Here is a 25213-nt window from a genome sequence, read left to right as displayed (position 1 = left end):
CCCGGTGAAGCATTGGAATAACACGGGAGTTTGGATATAACGGTAGGATTTCTTTCTCATACAAATGTATGGTCCCCCGTTATTTAAGCTTGTACCGGGTTGAAAATTCAGATATTTTGAAAAGAATAAATAATTGAAACATAGAGCAAGTACTAAAATCATAGCTTTTATGCTAGTTCATCTCCTATATCTACAACACAGCGCTACCAGTAGGGTTCAATTGCCTATTGTGAGTGCCCCTGTGTTGTGTGCATACATGTAGGCAACAATAACTACATGATGCAGAAGGTTTTGTTTTTGTTTTTATGTGGATGAATAAACACGCGGCAGCTATAGTTTTTCTCGACAAATAAAATTCACCTTCCAAACAAGACACGTTTCATTGATAGAGGCGACATGTCGAGTAATGAAATATGCTAATAGTCAAAACGAAAGTTTAAAAGAGTGTCATTAATAATTGATATTTTTATACCCTTAATTGGGATTAAAATGTTCTCTAACAACGAAAGACCGACTCTGATCAATAATGACCACTCATGACCAACTATTCAATATTGATAAAATTTATGAAATTACGGTTAATTATCATCATTTTGAACCTGAAATTCAGTATCCCCCTCTTACGTAACCAGGTCATCTAAGTCCATGCGCTTGGTCTCAGTTCCCAAAAACATAGTCGTTGTTTCGATGTAAACAAAAATGTACTGCAAAGATTATTGGATATGAAATAGGAGATAAATTATAGGGGAAAGAGAAAACTTTGATTTGGATATGTGATTCGATCTGATCCAATCAGTCTAAAGTCGGTAATAGTGACCTAAGACATAAAGGAAAGTCAAGGAGCACAAAACAATAAAAATAAGGAGAAAATAGACATACCTTTGAAACCAAGTATGACAGGAACTTACGCATTTCAACATCAGTGCAGTAAGATTAGGTACTGAGCAAGATAGCGATAATGACGCAAATGTTAAAATGTCCGACTTTGGTCCGAGTAGATCAGATCGTGTTTGCCCGCGGTGACAGGTTCTACGTGGACATCTACTGTGTCACGGTGTGTTTCTTCAGCTGCTATTCACCTTTCTTTGGGCGTGCATAGATTATTAGCAATTTACATTTTATAGGTTTGCGAGGATGTGGATGTAGATTGATTTATATCACAATCATCATCTAATAATCATCAGTAATATCATTACAATGACCTCAAATGAAGCATGTGTGGAAAATGAAAACACCATGCGATAAAAACACGCTAAAATTGCAATCTATATGAAACTTCAATTTCGATAGGCTGAAATGTGTTTCCTAAGTGACGTTGGCCCAAAACTATTATTGATGATAGATGAGATATGATGTTGATGATGTTTCAGTAATGCACACGAAGTCCGTCTTTTTTGAATGAAATATAGTGTGAGCTGATCCGGAGAGAGGAAAATTAGCATCATCTATGTTGTAATTAAAATGCGTGAACAGGATATTCAACCTCAGCTGTAAAGTCAACTTAGTATTTGTGTGAGTTAATGCGGGAACTGGAAAGTTAACCTCAATATTTGCTGAAATAATTTGAGACCTGAAAAGTCTCCTTATTATTTTATGTAAGTTATTCCGAGAAAAGCAAAAATCGCGGTAATTTTTGAGTTAATCGGAAAACTGGAAAGTTAGTATTTGTGTGAGTTCATCCGGGAACTGGAAAGTTAACTTTAGTATTTGCGTGAGTTCATCCGGGAACTGGATATTTAGCCTTAGTATTTGTGTGAGTTCATTCGGGAACTGGAGAGTCTCCTTTTTATTTTATGTAAGTTAATCCGAAAAAAGCAAAAATCGTGATATTTTTTTTAATTAATTGGGGAACTGGACAGTTAACCATAGTATTTGTGTGAGTTCATCCGGAAACTGGATATTTAGCCTTAGTATTTGTGTGAGTTCATCCGGGAACTGGAATGTTAACCTTAGTATTTGTGTGAGTTCATCCGGGAACTGGAAAGTTAACCTTAGTATTTGTGTGAGTTCATCCGGGAACTGGAAAGTTAACTTTAGTATTTGTGTGAGTTCATCCGGGAACTGGAAAGTTAACCTTAGTATTTGTGTGAGTTCATCCGGGAACTGGAAAGTTAACCTTAGTATTTGTGTGAGTTCATCCGGGAACTGGAAAGTTAACTTTAGTATTTGTGTGAGTTCATCCGGGAACTGGAAAGTTAACTTTAGTATTTGTGTGAGTTCATCCGGGAACTGGAAAGTTAACCTTAGTATTTGTGCGAGTTCATCCGGGAACTGGAAAGTTAACTTTAGTATTTGCGTGAGTTCATCCGGGAACTGGATATTTAGCTTTGGTATTTGTGTGAGTTCATCCGGGAACTGGATATTTAGCGTTAGTATTTGTGTGAGTTCATCCGGGAACTGGAAAGTTAACCTTAGTATTTGTGTGAGTTCATCCGGGAAAAGCAAAAATCGCAGGATTTTCCGAGTTAATCGGGGAACTGGAAAGTTTAGCCTTAGTATTTGTGTGAGTTCATCCGGGAACTGGAAAGTTAACCTTAGTATGTGTGTGAGTTCATCCGGGAACTGGAAAGTTAACTTTAGTATTTGCGTGAGTTCATCCGGGAACTGGATATTTAGCTTTAGTATTTGTGTGAGTTCATCCGGGAACTGGATATTTAGCCTTAGTATTATTGTGAGTTCGTCCGAGAACTGGAAAGTTAACCTTTCCTTATTCTTTTCATAACGTTGTTGTAATTTAATAAAAAGGATGCACTTGTTATCTTTGATATTGTTAAATAGTCACCTACTTTCGGTCAACATATTGATTTGATTACATAAATGTTCCAAACCATGCTAAGCTAAGTGCAATTTGTAGGTTAAGTTAATTATAGAATATGTAGCTCATTGTCTTGAAGGTCTTATACGCGATATCTATTTAGTTTTGACTTAATATAAAAACAGGGAGTTGATTGGAATCCCATGATGCCTTTCAATATGACACCATAAGGTTCAATATGAGCACAGACGTAGGGAAGGGAAGAAAAAATCTGGTGTTTATGTGCTATTTCAATTGAAATCCGTACACCCTCAATGAAAGATATGACCTTAATCTCCCTCACAGGGGGTGTAGATTTCAAATATAATAATGATAAAAAATATCTGTACACTTACGCTTAGAATATCTATCGTACATGTATAAAAAAAGTGATCCCTTTTAATGTTATATACCATCATCTGTAGTATAATTTGCAAAGCATGCCAGGAGTAATAACAGGACATGAAATCCGCATTTGGATTTGACCTATCTGCGCGTAGTGATTGATTAGTAGATTCCCTGACATGACTGACCATGGCCTTGGGTAAAATATATAATTTTCATTTACGTGCCAAAGGGCTACCCTAGAAAAGGTCATATCAGATGGAAAAGGCAAGTCAAATTATCGGATATAGGTCAAAGTTGAGACCAGTAATAATTAGTGTTTATTAGACTTGACCATGATCGCATTCGTAGCGTAGTGTAAGGTAAACCACCTTGTCCGGAGGGAATTCCCTACCTGGGCTGATATCCAATTATTTTGTATACGGAGATATAAAATTGGTCAATTGGGATCAGATTAGGGAGATGAGGGTGAATGGACGGGTATTGATGGGAATTGAGAGGGAGAATTATGGTGATGACTGGAAAGTTAACCTTAGTATTTGTGTGAGTTCATCCGGGAACTGGAAAGTTAACCTTAGTATTTATGTGAGTTCATCCGGGAACTGGAAAGTTAACTTTAGTATTTGTGTGAGTTCATCCGGGAACTGGAAAGTTAACCTTAGTATTTGTGTGAGTTCATCCGGGAACTGGAAAGTTAACCTTAGTATTTATGTGAGTTCATCCGGGAACTGGAAAGTTAACTTTAGTATTTGTGTGAGTTCATCCGGGAACTGGAAAGTTAACTTTAGTATTTGTGTGAGTTCATCCGGGAACTGGAAAGTTAACCTTAGGATTTGTGCGAGTTCATCCGGGAACTGGAAAGTTAACTTTAGTATTTGCGTGAGTTCATCCGGGAACTGGATATTTAGCTTTGGTATTTGTGTCAGTTCATCCGGGAACTGGATATTTAGCGTTAGTATTTGTGTGAGTTCATCCGGGAACTGGAAAGTTAACCTTAGTATTTGTGTGAGTTCATCCGGGAAAAGCAAAATCGCAGGATTTTCCGAGTTAATCGGGGAACTGGAAAGTTTAGCCTTAGTATTTGTGTGAGTTCATCCGGGAACTGGAAAGTTAACCTTAGTATGTGTGTGAGTTCATCCGGGAACTGGAAAGTTAACTTTAGTATTTGCGTGAGTTCATCCGGGAACTGGATATTTAGCTTTAGTATTTGTGTGAGTTCATCCGGGAACTGGATATTTAGCCTTAGTATTATTGTGAGTTCGTCCGAGAACTGGAAAGTTAACCTTTGCGTGAGTTCATCCGGGAACTGGATATTTAGCTTTAGTATTTGTGTGAGTTCATCCGGGAACTGGATATTTAGCCTTAGTATTTGTGTGAGTTCGTCCGAGAACTGGAAAGTTAACCTTTCCTTATTCTTTTCATAACGTTGTTGTAATTTAATAAAAAGGATGCACTTGTTATCTTTGATATTGTTAAATAGTCACCTACTTTCGGTCAACATATTGATTTGATTACATAAATGTTCCAAACCATGCTAAGCTAAGTGCAATTTGTAGGTTAAGTTAATTATAGAATATGTAGCTCATTGTCTTGAAGGTCTTATACGCGATATCTATTTAGTTTTGACTTAATATAAAAACAGGGAGTTGATTGGAATCCCATGATGCCTTTCAATATGACACCATAAGGTTCAATATGAGCACAGACGTAGGGAAGGGAAGAAAAAAATCTGGTGTTTATGTGCTATTTCAATTGAAATCCGTACACCCTCAATGAAAGATATGACCTTAATCTCCCTCACAGGGGGTGTAGATTTCAAATATAATAATGATAAAAATATCTGTACACTTACGCTTAGAATATCTATCGTACATGTATAAAAAAAAGTGATCCCTTTTAATGTTATATACCATCATCTGTAGTATAATTTGCAAAGCATGCCAGGAGTAATAACAGGACATGAAATCCGCATTTGGATTTGACCTATCTGCACGTAGTGATTGATTAGTAGATTCCCTGACATGACTGACCATGGCCTTGGGTAAAATATATAATTTTCATTTACGTGCCAAAGGGCTACCCTAGAAAAGGTCATATCAGATGGAAAAGGCAAGTCAAATTATCGGATATAGGTCAAAGTTGAGACCAGCAATAATTAGTGTTTATTAGACTTGACCATGATCGCATTCGTAGCGTAGTGTAAGGTAAACCACCTTGTCCGGAGGGAATTCCCTACCTGGGCTGATATCCAATTATTTTGTATACGGAGATATAAAATTGGTCAATTGGGATCAGATTAGGGAGATGACGGTGAATGGACGGGTATTGATGGGAATTGAGTAATGTACTGCGAAAAATCCATTTTTCAACCCCCCCCCCGTCAAATTGTGTGTGTGTGTGTGTTAACCTCATGTTGGGCAATCTCAGGAAAGCAATATCAATCCCAGTGTTTTTGTGAGTTAATCCAGGAACAGAAAAGTCAACCTCAGCATTTTGTGAGTTAATCCGGGAACTGGAAGGGTACATCAATATTTTGTGAGTTAATCCGGGAACAGGAAAGTATATGTCAGTATTTTGTGAGTTAATCCGGGAACTAGTAAGTCTACGTCAGTATTTTGTTAGTTAATCCAGGAACTGGAAAGTCTACGTGAGTATTTTGTGAGGTTAATCCGGGAACTGGAAAGTCTACGTGAATATTTTGTGAGGTTAATCCGGGAACTGGAAAGTCTACGTGAATATTTTGTGAGGTTAATCCAGGAACTGGAAAGTCTACGTGAGTATTTTGTGAGGTTAATCCGTGAACTGGAAAGTCTACGTGAATATTTTGTGAGGTTAATCCGGGAACTGGAAAGTCTACGTGAATATTTTGTGAGGTTAATCCAGGAACTGGAAAGTCTACGTGAGTATTTTGTGAGGTTAATCCGTGAACTGAAAAGTCTACGTGTGTATTTTGTGAGGTTAATCCGGGAACTGGAAAGTCTACGTGAGTATTTTGTGAGGTTAATCCGTGAACTGGAAAGTCTACGTGAATATTTTGTGAGGTTAATCCGGGAACTGGAAAGTCTACGTGAATATTTTGTGAGGTTAATCCAGGAACTGGAAAGTCTACGTGAGTATTTTGTGAGGTTAATCCGTGAACTGGTAAGTCTACGTGTGTATTTTGTGAGGTTAATCCGGGAACTGGAAAGTCTACGTGTGTATTTTGTGAGGTTAAACCGGGAACTGGAAAGTCTACGTGAGTATTTTGTGAGGTTAATCAGGGAACTGGAAAGTCTACGTGAATATTTTGTGAGGTTAATCCGGGAACTGGAAAGTCTACGTGAATATTTTGTGAGGTTAATCCAGGAACTGGAAAGTCTACGTGAGTATTTTGTGAGGTTAATCCGTGAACTGGAAAGTCTACGTGTGTATTTTGTGAGGTTAATCCAGGAACTGGAAAGTCTACGTGTGTATTTTGTGAGGTTAAACCGGGAACTGGAAAGTCTACGTGAGTATTTTGTGAGGTTAATCAGGGAACTGGAAAGTCTACGTGAATATTTTGTGAGGTTAATCCGGGAACTGGAAAGTCTACGTGAATATTTTGTGAGGTTAATCCGGGAACTGGAAAGTCTACGTGTGTATTTTGTGAAGTTAATCCGGGAACTTGAATGTCTACGTCAGTTTTTTGTGAGTTAATCCGGGAACTGGGAAGTCTACGTGTGTATTTTGTGAAGTTAATCAGGGAGCTGGAAAGTCAACGTCAATATTTTGTGAGTTAATCCGGGAACTGGAAAGTCTACGTGTGTATTTTGTGAAGTTAATCCGGGAACTGGAAAGTCTACGTGAGTATTTCGTGAGTTAATCCGGGAACTGGAAAGTCTACGTGAGTATTTTGTGAAGTTAATCCGGGAACTGGAAAGTCTTTGTCGATGTCTTGTGAGTTAATCCGGGAACTGGAAAGTCTACGTGAATATTTTGTGAGGTTAACCAGGGAACTGGAAAGTCTACGTCAGTATTTTGCGAGTTGATCCGGGAACTGGAAATTCTTTGTCAGTATTTTGACAGGTAATCCGGGAACAGGAAAGTCAACCTTAGTATAAGTGTGAGTTAATCCGGGAACAGGAAAGTCGACCTTAATATTATTGTGAGTCTATCCCAGAACAGAAAGTCGACCTCGTGTTTTTGTGAGTTAATCCGGGAACAGGAGAGTCAACCTCAGTGTTTTCGTGAGTTAATTGTATGTGTGTATCTCAGTCATCGTGAATTATGAAGTACAGTCGTCAACAAATAACTGTTAACCTGTTGTTTCCTCCCATTAGTCAGATAGATCACGCCAAAGTAAGAACTGGTTTCAGCCATCGTAGCTGTCGCTATTAAAAATAAGTCGATCCTGTGATGAATAGTTGACGCTTTTAACACCAAAGTTTGTATATAACTCTATGTGACAACTTAAGCATTTTGTATCATTAATACATATTGGTAAAACGCTAGGAGATTTTCAAATGCACGTAGCCTTGAAAATGTATTGTCATTTCTATTGATGTGTATTTCAGATCAATGTATACTGAATATCCTTGAATCCCGTATTGCAATATAGAGCACAACAACGCATTTATATTAAGGTTGGGACGTAACACATATACGCCTCCGTTTTAATACTGATGAGTAAAAAGTACGCATAAATGTGTCTTCCCATATGAAAACACAGTCTTTTACTTAAGGCCCGGTCACACTATGACGGACGATAAGCAACGAAAGGTGACGAACGTGAAAATCACAAAATGTTGACGGCAAAGCGACGACAAAAAGAGGAAAAACAAGATTCGCTGACGAGTGGGAACGACCTTCAGCGACAACACGACGGCAAGGGACAAAAGTCTGCGGCAGGAAACGGAGACTAACGACCAAAATCGGACGTTGTCTGGGCGGCGAGTGACGATGTCTCTACGGAGCTCGACAACAAGCAACGAGGTCAGACGGCTGGCAACGGATTTGCTGGCGGAAAGGAACGGCAGCTGACGGTGGATTGCGGCGACGATGACGTGACTCAGCGCCCGACATCGAAGCCTGTGTGTTTGTGAGTGTGTGTGTGGGTGGGGGGGGTTCACTTTGGCGTCCCCACTCCTCACACAATTCTTAGAGAACACAGGTCAGTGGAAGTTATTAGGAGATATCCTCCACATTTTCCAGGTTCATTTAACATTGCAAAAAAATACTAACTGCCACGTGCACAAGCAAATGAGAACCATCCACAAATGCTGTTGTTTCAAAATCACTTGACTGGATACTAAGATCCGCCCTCAAAAAGTAGCTAAAACTACTCTACAAGCATGGAATTTGTATGATATCTAGTTTGGGAAGGTGTACAATGCCATGGGATGAAATGAAAGTCTTCCGAAGTTGTCGGTCACATATTGCACGAGTTTAAACCCTGCTAACTTTTAAATTAATATACTACATGTAACCCCATATGGATTTTTACATATCGGACATATGGGTTTATAACTTTTGTAATATAACCAGACCCCAGAAAAGGTTCTGACTCAAGTTTGAGCATGACTTAGATGATGACATAGAAGTACATAGAAGCCAACCGAGAAGATATGGTGTGCGCAAGAATGTCATCACCACAGTCTGAAATATCATCATTACAATTAGGAACATCATCAATATTATTACCACAATTTGTATTTACATCATGAACTTCAACATTATCAATCAATTCATTATCAATCAATTCATCACCACAGTTTGAAATATCATCATTGCAATTAGAAACATCATCAATATTATTAACACAATTAGCTTTTCCATCTTTAACTTCAACATTATCAATCAATTCATTAGCAATATTGGCAAAGTAAGTATTAAAACCATTACACATGTCATCATTAGAAGACAAAACTTTACCATCTACAACAATAGATGACGGGTTTGCAGATGATTTAGATGGAAGGATATCATTCAATGATTTTCACAGTTTATTAGAATTACCAGCACCTTGACTTACAGTATGATTAAAATACTGCTTTTTAGAAGATCTTAACATTGCAGTTACTCTATTACGGCAAGCCTTGTATGCATCCCAGTCTGATTTTTCACCAGACCGTACAGCTTTTCGATGCAAAAAGTCACGGGTTGACATGTGCTTTGTAATATTACTGTTAAGCCAAGGCGAGGGAGTAGCTCGAACCCGCTTAGATTTCTTTGGCATGTGTATGTCAACAACCTCATTAAACATAAATATTGCCACAAATGAAAAGCATCATTAACATTATCACAATTCTCAATATCATACCATGGAAAATGTAATAGATCATTAATGAAAACATTCTCCTGAAAACATTTGATTAGAATTTACCGTCACTCATCGTGAGTTGCCGTTAGTTGTCGCTGAGAATCCGTCAGCGACCGCAGACGGCCGAAATTATTCGTCGGGAAATTTTCATCATGTTGAAAATTCTGTGACGACAAAAAGGTAGTTGTGATTCCGTTCAAATTTCGTTGGAGACCGCAACCCTCATTTCTTTGACGTTTATATACCGTGCGAAGCCGTCTCTAGTCGTTTTGAGGTCGTCACAATTTCGTTGGTAGTCGTTGTCAACGACCATAAAAAAAAGACTTGATTAATTTCTACAATCCTACAAATGCATATATCTATTTCATGACTCGCACAAAAAGTTTAAAATCGTTGACCATCGTTTAAAAATCGTAACCCATCGCAGACCACCGTTTCAATGCCGCAGGTACTCGCAAACGATACTCGCAAACAATATATCCGTCACTCTCCGGACAAAATTTGCAAGTCACTGTCACACCAAGATCGTTACAAGATTCGTTGCTTGCCGCAACGTGTCGTCAGGGTTCGAGATGTGACGTCGCTTGCCGTTGTTTATTCGTCAATGGTCGTTGACAACGACTACCAACAAAATTGTGACGACATCAAAACGACTAGAGACGGCTTCGCACGGTATGGAAACATCAAAGAAATGAGGGTTGCGGTCTCCAACGAAATTTGAACGGAATCACAACTACTTTTTTGTCGTCACAAAATTTTCAACATGTTGAAAATTTCCCGACGAATAATTTCGGCCGTCTGCGGTCGCTGACGGATTCGTCAACGACAACTAACGGCAACCCACGATGAGTGGCGGTAAATTCAAAATTGCAATTCGCTGCTTAACGTCGCTTGCCGTTCACCCCTATTCGTCATAGTGTGACCGGGCCTTTAAGAAGCAGGCTGATTCACGATCATGCCTCCCAGTAGGCGTTTTTTAGGAAATCCCGAAAGCCTTTGCAATTGACCTTTTCGGTAATCCCATAATATTCTTTGGGGTTAGATCTGAGATGTCGTCACGTCGATGCGTAGGGGCCTACATTTTACTGCGCATATCAGGGTTTCAAATGCGCAGTAATGCATCCGCGTGACATCAAATGACGACATCTCAGGTCTAACCGCAAAGAACAATGAGATTTGACCGAAAAGGTCAATATCTTCGACGTGTACCTCTTTACTGCGAAATTATACGAAATTCAACGTGCGCAGTGAAGGATGTGCGCACCGATAACAGGTATCAGAGGCAAATGCGTTCGTGATTTTCAGAAATTTGATTTTGGTAATAGCTTATATTTTGTTTTTCCATCTCTTATTACAATTCTTAGTTCTATATACTATTACTAACCCCATGTACGAAATGTGGACAAGGCAAGGTGGTGCTACATGTCAAGGATTTTAGAAATATGTTTACTAAAATGCAGTTATTTGTTAATGCTGCATTTTCATTTTGATGTTTTTTTGTTTTTTCCTAACTCATGAGCTTCTTCTTTTTTTTTGCATATCTTGACACAGTTTATTCGTATTATCGTAAACATAAGTTAATGATGAAAATAAAACTGAAGATTTCGTAATACGCCACTCTTCTCAATGTTAAATGTGCAGGTAAAGTAAGCCTTTGAAGAGTTAAAATAAAACTCGTTCCTTCAGCTATTTTTATTGCTGAAGCAACATTGGTACGCCTGCTAAAACTGGGTCGAATGTAAAACTTGTAATATTGTTGAATATGTATGGGGGAAGAAAAATATCGAACCTGAAATTTTAGTTTTTGTAAGATATTGTTTTTGTCTTAAAATGTAAATTTAGTCATGTTTTACTTGATCTTGAAATATCGCGGGCTGCAATAACAATGGCATATCTGATTTGGAATGTTGTGTGGTGTTGCGAGACATGATAAAATCATGTTGCTGTAGTTGAGCTTCAGCTTTTTGCATAACATATTCATCTTGTGTGGGGTGAGTTGGTGTATCGGTGTATGGTCTGTGGAGCGGGGTATTAATGTATGGGGTGTGCATGTGAGGGGTGTGTTACAGCGGAGACGCGGTGGTGGGGATTTTACTTCTTCGTTTCCTTCTTGCCACTGATCCCTGTTGCCCCGCCAGAACAGTTCTTTTGGGTGAACCAAACCTGCCTGGTTATCAAATTAATCAGTGACAAGGTTATTTCTGAATTTGACAGATGCTTATTGATGTTATAATTTTATTGTATCAATTAGCAACTGCCAAATTCGGAGATAAATTTCCACTGATTAATTTGATAACCAGGCAAGTTTTGTTTACCCCAGAAGAACTGCTCTAGCGGGCTTCATCTTTAACAAAGACCGTTTGATTGGAGTTCAATGCTCAATCATTCTGATAAGTTGAGTCTTTGTAGACAAGTATCGGCGAAGTCTGAAAACATGTGTTTAATTATTGTAATGGACAAGTTATTATTAATAAGGAGCTCACGTTATAATGGTAAGGACAGACTGTTTAATACTTATAACTGTTTCTCCATATTTTTCGCTAGTCAATTCTTATCATAACCCCTTACCTTGTGTATTTTAATTATCAATATTGGAAATGTGCTTTAAATCTCAGACAAAAATGTTCTTACCATGTGCGAAGGATCAACTCTTAATCGTAATCATATATGATGTCAGGGTGGTTTACCTGTGAGGTCTGGTTTTCATGTTTGTTAGACCGTATAAAATTGTTGGGTTTTTTTTGGGGGGGTGGTTGTTGTTGTTGTTCTTCTTCTTCTTGTCCCCTCCCAGTTTTTTCAAACGTTTTGGAATGCTTTAGGAAATTAAACTTTAGATAAATAAGTTTATTAGACAACAGGGATCGCATCCAAGTCTTTTTTGTGGTGCTCTATGGGGTTTATCCCTTCAAATCTCACATTTGTCATCAATTCATGACAATCCTCCAAACGAGAACAAAAAAAGCAACTTTATTTGACTTTATGTTCATATAGTTTGCCCTTATTGGTCAACCTCGAACAATTTTGTTTTCAGGTTTGTTTGAAAGAATATATTTATTATTAATTATTTGGTAATTGAGAGTTTGATAAAGGCAGTTAGAACATGACTGGTATATGCTTGCTCTGCTGTCTAGTCGTAGCCTATACATTTTCTGTCCCGCAAATAAAATCTCGAGTATAAAGGCAGGCCTGCATATTCAGTAAACAAATCTGGAGTGATCATCCACAGTAAAAGTATTTCAAAGATAAGTTGAAATGGTGGTCGGCCGGCGGGCAAGTTGTAAACTCCAGCAAGTGGTCTAAGCTATGCTAACAGAAATAGTTAAAGGCCTATTCGGGGATTTGCTCATCCGAAGAGAAATTAGCTAGTATTTGAATGGGGCTTCAACTTTTATCAGTATTGCTGTTTTTCTCATTTTTGCTAAATTTCCATTTAAAAAATGACAATTTTAATGACTTATCCTTCACTTTTAGGCAATTTATACACAGTTTGATTTTATTTAACACTTTGGCTGGGATCACTGCACGTACCTTTAAGTGTGCCCAAAGATAGGAAGGAAATAAGAATTTGATATTTCTTCATGTGTATTTCTTCTGATGATAAATTAATATTTGAATGTTGAATTAAGACAGTTACGATCTGAATTTCTTACAGTTAGATAAACACAAACCCTTAAGTGCGAATTCCGCCTAAGCGAAGCTAAAACATGGCATTATATTGTTGTACTTAAAATGCAGATATTTCAAATACTCCCCGCTGGCCATACAGAATGGTCGAAGCTTCTTTTTTAATTCATAAGCACGTTTCTTGAAAATAAGCAGCAGTAGAACGTTGCTAATTACAGTTCCCGTTGTAGTCTTGGTCAGGAACAGGATATCGTTAATTTCACTCCCAATGCGCATGCTGAAGACTTACTTATATTTTTTTAAACTGCTCTATAACTGGGCATAGGGTATATCCAACAGCTTTAAGTGCAAATGTTGCTATATTTGGACGTGCTCAAGCAACTGTCATTTATACCGCCTGTAAATTAGTTCAATAGTTCATGGACATTTAACTTTATAGATATAATATACACTGGTAGAAACTTAATAATAACACACCATTACACTGGTAGACATAAAGGTCCTGTATACGTAGAAAACAGTTCTTGAAAATCAAAAGAGCCACAGAATGGTTCTTTCTGGTCTTGTATGAACCTTTTGAGGTATAAATGGTTCTAACCTTTACAGAACTATTTTCTGCTCTTTGTAAAACAGTTTCAGGATCCCCATACAGGACAGGTCAAAAACCATTTTTCTACTTTGAACTTTTTTTTTCCATATATATATATTAATTACTTTATTGCTATTTACGGTTGATAACAAATCAATTACTATTTACTGCTGATAACCAGTGAATTAATTTTATGCTATCTTCTGTTGTTAACAAATGAATAATTGTTTTGCTATTTGCTGGTGATAACCAATGAATAACTATATATTGCGGTCTACTGGTGGTAAAAAACAATTTAATTTCCTTTATTGGTATCTACCGATGATAGCAAGTTAATGACATTATTGTTATGTACTGCTGGTAACAATTATTTTACTATCTACTGCTGAATACAAATTAATATATAATTGTTTTGCTATTTACTGCTGAAAAGAACTGAATAACGATAGTTGCTTTGTACTGCCGATAGGAAACAAATTAATTACTTTATTGCTATCTACCGAAGATAGCAAATTAATAACATTATTGTTATGTACTGCTGGTAACAAATGAACAATTATTTTGCTATCTACTGCTGATAACAAATTAATAATTATTTTGCTATTTAATGCTGATAAGAACTGAATAAATATATATTTGCTTTCTACCAAAAACAAATTAATTACTTTATTGCTATCTACCGAAGATAGCAAATTAATAACATTATTGTTATGTACTGCTGGTAACAAATGAATAATTATTTTGCTATCTGCTGCTGATAACAAATTTATATTTGATTTTGCTATTTACTGCTGATAAGAACTGAATAACTATTGCTTTCTACTGCTGATAAGAAACAACTTAATTACCGTATCTTATCTCTATCTACCGAGAATAGCAAATTAATGACTTTATTATTATGTACTGCAGATAACAAATGAATTCCCTACCACAGAAGAGCATATTAAATTTTGTCTTTAATTTTGCTTGTTAACATTTGTAGTAGTAAGAAATGAGATTTAGTTTAACTATCACTGATCGCGCGGATAGCGAAAAGTCAGAAGGAGGTATTTACTTTATTGCTATCTATACTGCTGATAGCACGTGGCTCACTATATCGTTATTTATTGCTCTGCTGATGATACTATTGATTAATTGATGTCTATTGCTAAATAACAAACGAATTACTTTATTGCTATCTACTGCTGCTAACAAATTAATTGCTTTATTGAAATCTACTGCTGATAACAAATGTTACTACTGCTGTTAAACAAGTGAATTATTTCATACTGCTAATAAAAATGAATTAATTTATTTTCATCCACTGTTGATACCAAATGAATTTTGTAACGGAAAGTTCATTGCCAGTTCATTAATTCACAAATTGTAGAATTCAAATGTAGACTCAAACCTTTTCTTTTCAATGATATTTTTGACTAATTGATTATATTATTGTACTTCTCTGATGATATTTATTATGTTTTCTATGATATGTATTGTAGTTTTTTAAAAACTTAAAAGGTTATTTGATGTTTAATTGAAGGTTTACTGCATTATTTTCATGGTTCTTTCATTTTATGTACAGGGTTAGAGGCTTTTGTAATGCGCTCTATAAATCCTCATTATTAAAGTTCTTGAGTCCCAAGTTATTTCATTTTCGCACGAACATAGATGTAGACAAATCCGTATCCTTGTAATCAGAAATAATAATAATAATCTTTCTTTATTGAGGGTAATTCCACTTCAGTGTCAAGCACTGCTTTCCAAGCAGGCCCTCATACAATTATAAATAATGTAAAGTACATAAATTGATAAACGGTAAATACACATGATAAATCAAAAGCATAATATTGGTTACATATGGCAAAGATTATATAAAATACAAACTAAAGTTAAGATGTTCTTATAAAAGTACAATTTATAAGGGAATAGAAATACAAGTTATTTAGCAGAAATATTTGTTTGCACTTTAAATTGATACAAAGACATATTATTTAATTCTTTGCGGATTTGAGGTGCAATTCCATTCCAAGTATTAGCAGCTCTGACATGGAATGTACGCTTGCCTGAATTTGAATTACATTTTGGTACAACCAAAGTGTTTGATGTATGATTCCTGGTAATATGCATATGACTATCATGAACAAATTCAAATTGGGATGATAGATAAGATGGCCCTATATTTCTTTAACACTTAAAAACTAAAACGAGAAGTTGATTTTGCCATCTATCATTTAGTTTTAACCACTTTAGTGCACTCATTAAGTTACTTATTGGTGTTCTAATATCTGCAGATAAAATTGTCCTGGCTAGCTGATTTTGTAACACTTGCAGCCTTGTTTGAAATTCACTAGAAAAATTACTCCATACAGAACTTCCATAATCAAATTGAGGCATAACAAGTGCATTTGATAACATAACAATGGTTTGACGAAGCAGGAAGTATTTAACACGCCTAATGACACCAATTTTTTTAGAAACATTTTTACATAAATAATCTACATGAGCTGACCAAGAAAGTTTAGAATCAAGTTTTACTCCAAGATATTTAAACTCATGAACTCGTTCAATAATAAAACTACCATCATATGTTAGATTAATATCATTAAACTTTTCAAACATGTAGTTGGTACCAAAGATCATAAACTTGGTCTTATCAACATTTAAAGTAAGTTTGTTTGCGTGAAACCAATTTGCTACACTGTGAAGACTTGACTCTAGTTTAGCTTGCATTTCCAAAACATTCTTTCCTTTACACATTAAACTTGTATCATCTGCATACATAATGGTTTTACAGTTAACAGCATTAGGCATACAATTTACAAAAATAATAAATAACAAAGGACCCAAGATTGATCTTTGCGGAATTCCAATATTTACATTTTCAAAATCAGATAAAGAAGAATTTACACTAACTGTTTGAGATCTTTCATACAAATATGATTTAAACCACAGAAGCTCTCTGCCTTGAACACCATATTTTTCAAGTTTTTTAAGAAGTATTTCTTAATAATATCTGCATATTTTTCCACCAGGACTTCCGTGTTCCAAATAATGGGAGTAAAGTAACCGGCTAGTGTGATAAGGTTAAATACCCAAGGATCGTGATTATGGATTATGCAGTTTAATAAGATAATTTATAAGTAAAACCTGGAATCAGTGTATTCCTAAAACTGTGATTTATATTACTTGTTTTGAAGGACGAATGTTCACGATTTGTTCAACAAGTTCTCCCTGGAGCTAGATGGCACGTTTTAAGCTCTGTTAAGCTCTGCAAAGCAAGTTACTTTCACCATTTTGTCGTTAGGGAACTAATAAATTTCCCTAATAATTGTAATAATTTTCCCTACTTTTTTTTCATAATAATTATGAAAATGCATTGTTTTGAACGTACTTAGTTTATTAGCTCTACATCATAAAAATTCATAACAATATTTCTTCTGACATGGCAGTAATTAAGAACAATAATTCTGCAGACGTCACCAAAATGATAAGAAATATTAGTCCAAAACTCAGAAGAGTCAGTTAGAACAGAGATCTCTTAAATCGACCCGAGCGGAGGTCATTCCGATTCTTGATATTAAAGTTTGGATATAAGAATAAGAAATAAGAGGAACGTACCAAAATAGGCCTAGGTGCCCAATCTTAGAGTCACAGTCATATTAAAAGAAGATTGGCAAATTAACAGAAAATACTTGCGTGTGTCTTGTATTTGTTTTTCCTTGCCATTAATTAATATCAGTGACAAGTCGTAAGCCCCATGTCCGATGTTGTAATAGTATGCTATCTACTGCTGATAGCAAAAGAATCTCATTATTGTGATGTAACAAATTAATCGTTTATTGCTACGTATAAACAATGGATTATGTGTTTTCATCATAGACAATTGCTATGTTGCTATATTTCTCAATTAGATGTCGCTTTAGCGATGTTATGTAGTGTTATAGATTTAGAATTAGAATTATTTCATTTGCTATCTACTACTGGTAGCAACTGACTCCTGTCTGTTTTATACAAAACCACGTGTCCAACTTTGAAGTACCTATGGTATACAATCATGTATCACAAATCCACATGATCTACCACCTACACAGCCGGAATTTAGAATCTACTGCTGATAGCAAAAGAATCTCATTATTGTGATGTAACAAATTAATCGTTTATTGCTACGTATAAACAATGGATTATGTGTTTTCATCATAGACAATTGCTATGTTGCTATATTTCTCAATTAGATGTCGCTTTAGCGATGTTATGTAGTGTTATAGATTTAGAATTAGAATTATTTCATTTGCTATCTACTACTGGTAGCAACTGACTCCTGTCTGTTTTATACAAAATCACGTGTCTAACTTTGAAGTACCTATGGTATACAATCATGTATCACAAGTCTGCATGATCTACCACCTGCACAGCCGGGTAATTAAACATAATTTAATTACGCACTGATACTATACCAGTGTAAAGGTTATCTAAAGTACATGATGCAGTCATGTCTACAGTAGAATTCATCTCGACCTTTGCAGGACTTAACCCCATTAAAAGCTATTAAACCAAGATAACACTCATTGAAACAGCTCAACTGATTAAATCGGATCTTCTCTGGCTGTGCACATGTGACTGTTTTCATGTGCGATATCGCAATAAAGTTTGTATTATAGCTTCAGTTGGCTAACCGATTATAAAGGAAACGAAAGGAAACAATGGTATGTGTACCATTGTTCACGAAATGAGACAATGTCGTGCTTTTTGTAAACCAGCATTCTTGAAAATGAGCAACATAATGATTGTTGACTTAGAAATAATTTCTTCATATTTTTGGTGTTATCTGTCGTTTACATATCCTTCCTAAAACACAAAAGTACGACCCTCTCCAAACACCTAAATTAGCTAAAAATTTAGGACATGTTACAAAACTTTATTTTCTAGAACCTATTTAGAATAATTTAAATGTAGCTTTTACCGTTTTTTGTGGCATCCTTCAGAAGTGAGCGGTCCGATACCAATATTTTCGGTCAAATCTCCATTCAATTAACACGGGGAGTTGGCTAGCTATGCCTTGCCCTCACTCATATTTTACAAAAGTGCGACCATTTCTGAACATCTAACCTAGCTGTAATTTTAGGTCATGTTAGAGAAATATATTTGCTAGAAGTTTTGGAGAATAAATAAAATATTGGCTGGTTATTTTTCACACAGTGATGTTAACTAGGCAAGTGTCCATTCTCCCAACATACATCATTTGTAGAGGTCACGCGACAATGGTGAGAGCACTGTGTATTGTGTATAGGAAAACGGACAGTAACTGCAGTATGAAAGTTTAGGTAAGGAATGAGTTAACATTAGCTGTGTATCATTTGTTACCTAAGTACATTCCAAGCATTCTAATGTATTTTCTCGAACAGTTATCAGATGATGGAATGTTTTGTCAAGGAATGTATACGGAGTACCCCTCAATAAGTGGGGTGTCTACTTGTGTCTATACCAGACACATCCATTGAAATAACAATACTCATTACTCAACATACTCATGAAAAAACACCAAACGGAATGGTATCCTATTCCATGTCACAAGAAATGCACCAGATTTGTTTCTAAGCAATGCATGTTACAATGCTATGTTCAAATATAGGTTGTTGCATGTTACATAGAGGTCGGAACGTGATACGACACATTGCAGGTATAAGTGGAATTGGTAATGTTATAGCATCGACAATGGCTGATAACAAAAGAATCACATTATTGCCATATAACAGGTGATAACAAACAAATTAATCATTTATTGCTATGTGGATTTATGTGTTTTCATCATAGATAATTGCTCTGTTTCTCAATTAGATGTCGCTTTAGCGATTTTATGTAGTGTTATAGATTCCAAGCATTCTAATGTATTTTCTCGAACAGTTATCAAGTTGTCAAGGAATGTATACGGGGTACCCCTCAATAAGTGGGGTGTCTACTTGTGTCTATACCAGACACATCCATTGTAATAACAATACTCATTACTCAACATACTCATGAAAAAACACCAAACGGAATGGTATTCTATTCCATGTCACAAAAAATGCACCAGATTTGTTTCTAAGCAATGCATGTTACAATGTTATGTTCAAATATAATAGGTTGTTGCATGTTACATATTATAGAGGTCGGAACGTGATACGACACACTGCAGGTATAATTGGAATTGGTAATGTTATAGCATCGACAATGGCTGATAACAAAAGAACCACATTATTGCCATATATCTACCACTGATAACAAACAAATTGATCATTTATCGCTATGTGGATTAATGTGTTTTCATCATAGACAATTGCTATGTTTCTCAATTAGGTGTCGCTTTAGCGATTTTATGTAGTGTTATAGATTCAGAATTAGTAGAATTAGAATAATTTTATTTGCTATCTACTACTGATAGCAAATGACTCCTGTCTCTTTTATACAAAAACCACGTGTCCAACTTTAAAGTACCAATACAATCATGTATCACAAGTTCGCATGCATGATATACCACCTGCACAGCCGGGTAATTAAACATTATTCATAACCTCATTAATAAACGCGATGCGTGCGATCCAATCATATTTTATTATTTGTGAAAACGCGAACGCAAATCGAGGTCATTAATATCTCACAATTGACCACAAAATGCGTAATTGTTCCAATGTCGCACACAATTGACTGTGCGCTCGCTGGCTGCCGTATTTGGATCGCACGCTACCATATTTGCTCAGATTCTGATACGCACTTTTGTTATTGGTCGTTTTGTTTTAGCCTGATCGATTTTGGGAAAGGGAAGATGTAAAAATTGTTTATTTTTACAAACTTTTGAGGACAATTTTGTGTTATTTTATAAAGTTAAAAGATCAAAGTGACGGTTATGAATGAGGTTAATAACTTTGCATCGGTTATATGTCGGGCATTGTGAAAAATGTAAACATTTTGCTTTGGATTTTTCACAATGCCCTCCAAATAACCGATGCGCAGTTATTAACCTCTAATTAAATTACGCACTGACACTATAGCAGTGTTAAGGTTATGTAAAGCAAAGTTCTAGGTAAGGAATGTGTTAACATTAGCTGTGTATCATTTTGTTACATTCCAAGCATTCTAATGTATTTTCTTGAACAGTTATCAAGTGATGGAATGTTTGTCAAGGAATGTATACGGGGTACCCCTCAATAAGTGGGGTGTCTACTTGTGTTTATACCAGACACATCCATTGAAATAACAATACTCATTACTCAACATACTCATGAAAAAACACCAAACGGAATGGTATCCTATTCCATGTCACAAAAAATGCACCAGATTTGTTTCTAAGCAATGCATGTTACAATGTTATGTTCAAATATAGGTTGTTGCATGTTACATATATAGAGGTCGGAACGTGATACGACACACTGCAGGTATAAATGGAATTGGTAATGTTATAGCATCTCTCCTTGAAGAAACAGCTCATAATTATGGTCTCCTCCTCCCAGCTGATCAGCTGCAACTCGTCACTAGCTGCCAATTACGCGTACGGTTAACTAAATTTGACATGGTTTTCTCCCCAAATGCCGATTGGATATCCCACGGCCAACTCAACCATACCTTTCAATGATGTTTTAATGTGCATATATTAAGCCACCCCCAATATTCGTTGGGCAATAGTATAAAAGCGGGTCATATTGAACCGCCTGTGTCAAAACAGAGCTTAACAATGATATGTTTTAATCGCGCCAAGCTACACGCCAACGGTATCATCACATCAACGACATTTTGTTATGAAAGCAAATAATGTAATGCACACGAATAAAATTTCATTAAGAAAAAAAATCGCACTTCATTCATATAACATATTAGACAAACCCGGCACCACGAGGAATATCTTCATTTGCACTGGAGGATTTTTATTATTATTATTATTTATCAGAGTGGCTGTCGCGGCAAGTACAAATCTGCGGACCAATTCTCAGCTGTACATAATCTGATTTGCCCGCAACCACCTTCACTAGGTCAGCGAACCACTTGGTGCAATTGAATGTGTACGTTATGTCTTGCGCACCAAAGCGCCTGAACAGGTAAACGTACTGCCACTCTCACCACCACTACCAACATCGGATTGACACTTTCGCTTCAGTTCATCTATTGGTCGAGCAGGGCGCAGACTGTATTTATTCGCAAAGCAAGTTACTTTCACCGTTTTGTCGTGAGGGAACTAATAATTTTTCCCTGAGTTGAAGTAAGAGGCAAAGCCAGTGGATTTGTCGCTAAGGAATGATTACCGACCTACTCGACTAACATAATACCATGGATATATCTTGAAGAGTGTTGTGTACTCGAATGTGGACTTACAGATCGGAGTTTATAACCACGGAATAGGAATATAATACCATATATGTTATGAATTGGACCGTTTATTGAGATGCATATTTTTAGGATGAATGAAAACACGACAGTAAGTAATAAGGGGATAGTTTAACCCTTAAACTAGTAGATGTGTGTAGCTATTTAATACATGCATGTATCAGGGTTGTTTTGTTGTTGCTGTTGTTGTTTTTGTTTTGTGTTTGTTTGTTTTTTGTTGTTTTTGTTTTGCTTTGGCAGCTACAAATTTATCCACAAAAGTTAAAATCATGTAGGGTTACACATATTTCAAACGGCTACAAATTGGTCAGTAAACAAGGTTTTAATCTGATCCCATAATATCACTGACTAAGTTACATGTGTACGTTTCGGCAAACACTGGTGCCTTTTTCAGCACTTGATGAGAAACTACAGATTGCGTTTAGAATGAGTTTGTACAGTCACGCATCCCTCCAAGTAAAAATGTCTGCAAATGAGCAGTACTATATATAGCAGATACTGCATTTTACATGAATTTTACCGATTCAAACATAATGACTCCTATAAATAAAACGTACTGGTATATGCGATGTTATAAAAACGTTTTAATAACATTCCAAAAACATTTTTGAAAACTTGATGCAAAACATTCTAAACAGAATGTTATTTTGATGTTGAAAAAATATTTTGCGAAAAATGTTTGCCCAAAATATTTGCAATAACGTTTGAAAATCGTTTTCGTGACCATTATATAACCCGACATTTAAATGTTATTAAAACGTTTTTAATAAAACGTTTTAAGAACATTTCTGTGTTTGCTGAGTGCAAATACTTTAACGTAATGTTATTTAAGTGTTGAAAAACATTTTAAAATATTGTTGTAATGTGTTTTCATATAAAACGTTTTAAAACGTTTTCATGACCTTTACATAACCCGAAATTTTAATGTTATTAAAACGTTTTTACCCAAACCAAAGCCAAAATATAACTTATTTAAAACGTTTTTAAAACGTTTTTGTGTTTGCTGGGACCTTGTCCCATACCTTTTGAATCGAGGTATGCTACTCATATGACGTTTTTTTTTCTCTTGGCTTTGAAAATTAAGCTTGAAGTCCGTTGTTTCACAAACGGCTGGTAGAACACGCAAAGAGCAAATGCATTTGAGCCCAACAAAAAACAAAACTAACCCAGTAAATTTACTCGCTTGATTTAATGAGCAGAGCAGCAAATTAACCATGGAAAGGAATAGCTGTCTTCAAAATCAACTATAATCATACGCATCATGCATCAGTCGTTGAGTTAGCGTAAATAATCTATTATTACTTGTTATTGTTTTTACGTTTTATGAAAACTTTAAACAACTGCAAGAAGGTTTTTAAAATTCAACTTCCCACTTTGCGATGCAACTTTTAAGTTACTTCGGGCAGGCAGGCAAATAGAACTTGAGATCTTCTCAACTGCGTGGGCAACAACAATGCTCATCTAGATGAAAAGAATTCCACTTGTTAGGTCATCTTAATTTAATAGTTGGTCTCAACGCCGTTCCCAACTTGAAAACCTAATGCAGAGTGCGGGTTTTTTTTAAAGATGTTTTTTTACTTTTATCTGTGGGACGAGCTTTTTGACAAGAATAGACCATCATCTTTAACTCTAGGAGATATCGTGGTGGTCAAGATAAAGACTTTTATTGAGATTTACGATTTAGGCTATTTTCACGTCTGAAGATGTCAGACCAGACATGATATTTTTGTTTGTTAGATATGAAAAAAATATAAATAAAACAGAGGAAAAAGTGGGATATTATTTCATAGATAAATGCACCTGAATAGCCAGTGGTGGGAAAGTTCGAATAATCATGAACCATTTACGAGGACTTGATCACTCGGTGTTAAATTAAAGGTAACACCATTGGTGTCCATGTGTTATTTAATCAGGCCCGTAACTAGGAGCGGACGCCAAAGGCCAACAAATTCCCCGTTTTGACCCAAAAAGTCCCGGCCATTTGCGATGGTAGGGAGCAAAAAAATAAAGGGTTTTTATGCCTTTTTGCACAAAAAAGGTCAACATTTTAGAAAAGGTTTCCTTTTAAAAAAAAGGTCCACTTTGTTCACTGTAACACACATGTTAGTAAATATAGCATATATACATGTTAAAAGTTAGCAAGTGTGTATTAGAGTTCAAATTGGTGTTCACTTGATATTCGAAGTGTTCAAATAAGTGTTTAAGATGTATCTATCGTTCAAAAACCTTTATAACTATATCCCATTGAATCTTTTAGCGTGTCTGGCCAGGAATGATAATTCCTAATAAATATTGTAAGAAAAAGGGGGAACAATTGATATTTGATGCGTCGTAAAATATATTGTTTGTAACTTTGAACTTGTCGGTTTGTTTGTAAATCGGGTGTCTTTTATACGTACATTATAAGGTCGTTCTGCAAGAGTTATTAAATTTGAATAAGTGTTGAAGATAAAATACAGTTATTTGTTCCGATAGAGCTTAAAAGATCATCAAAGTTATAGCTATAGACAGGTTACCGCTACTACAAAGACAGTGTTGTAGAAAATATCAGAGTATTGAGTATTGTACCATTTTTTGTTCAGAAGAAATAAAAATAAATGGAACGAAACAACAACATCAGCAGAAATAAACACCTGAAAATCAAACAGAAAATAACGTTTAACTTAATTCTTAATAACACCTATATGTGGCTGGACGCGGCGAATGAGCCGTAAACTCGGCAAACTTCATTTCGAGCTACAGGTGAAAATATATGCAAATCTCGTATTTTGGCGAAGTTGAGATTTTTGCAGATTTGAAATGTTTAAGCTTTCTTCTAAACACATACAAAGTTTTATTTTAAAGAAATAAGTGGAAATATGAAATAATCCACATTTTCTGAGGCCCATCTGATGAATGGTCATTTTGCTTCCATAACTTTGAACGTGTTTTTCTCGGTTTCGCGTTTTGATTCATGACAACCTATAACAAGCCATAACTTCGCTTCTGATTGTCATATGAAGTTCATTGAGGGGTCATTTTAATCCCTGAAACAATCTCTTTGCAAATTTGTAAAAAAGTAAAAATAACCAGAGAGGGACTTTACGGCTTATTCGAGGTGTCCAGGCACATATAACGACATGCAGATATAAACAAAATTGACACTTCCCTTATATTAATTTTTAACAAGTTTCAATAATTTAATTTGATGAAAGCGTAAAAATATGGCCAACAAAGAAGAAATCAAATCGTTTGTAAATTAAAAATAGAA

General features: G+C 35.8%; 1 protein-coding gene across 1 annotated transcript in view; it reads left to right on the top strand.

Annotated features, from left to right (window-relative positions):
- The first annotated feature begins 21573 nt into the window (after positions 1-21573).
- The window catches only part of LOC140171286 (ileal sodium/bile acid cotransporter-like), a 59880-nt gene continuing 56240 nt past the window's right edge, over positions 21574-25213 (top strand). Inside the window, exon 1 of the mRNA XM_072194516.1 lies at positions 21574-22054. The gene's annotated coding sequence lies outside the window, so the exon portion shown is untranslated. The remainder of the gene's footprint in view (positions 22055-25213) is intronic.

The sequence above is a fragment of the Amphiura filiformis genome, chromosome 15 (genome assembly GCF_039555335.1).
Source record: "Amphiura filiformis chromosome 15, Afil_fr2py, whole genome shotgun sequence".
Lineage (NCBI taxonomy): Eukaryota > Metazoa > Echinodermata > Ophiuroidea > Amphilepidida > Amphiuridae > Amphiura > Amphiura filiformis.
Note: the sequence above shows the minus strand (reverse complement) of the source record. Positions and strands in the feature narration are given on the sequence as shown.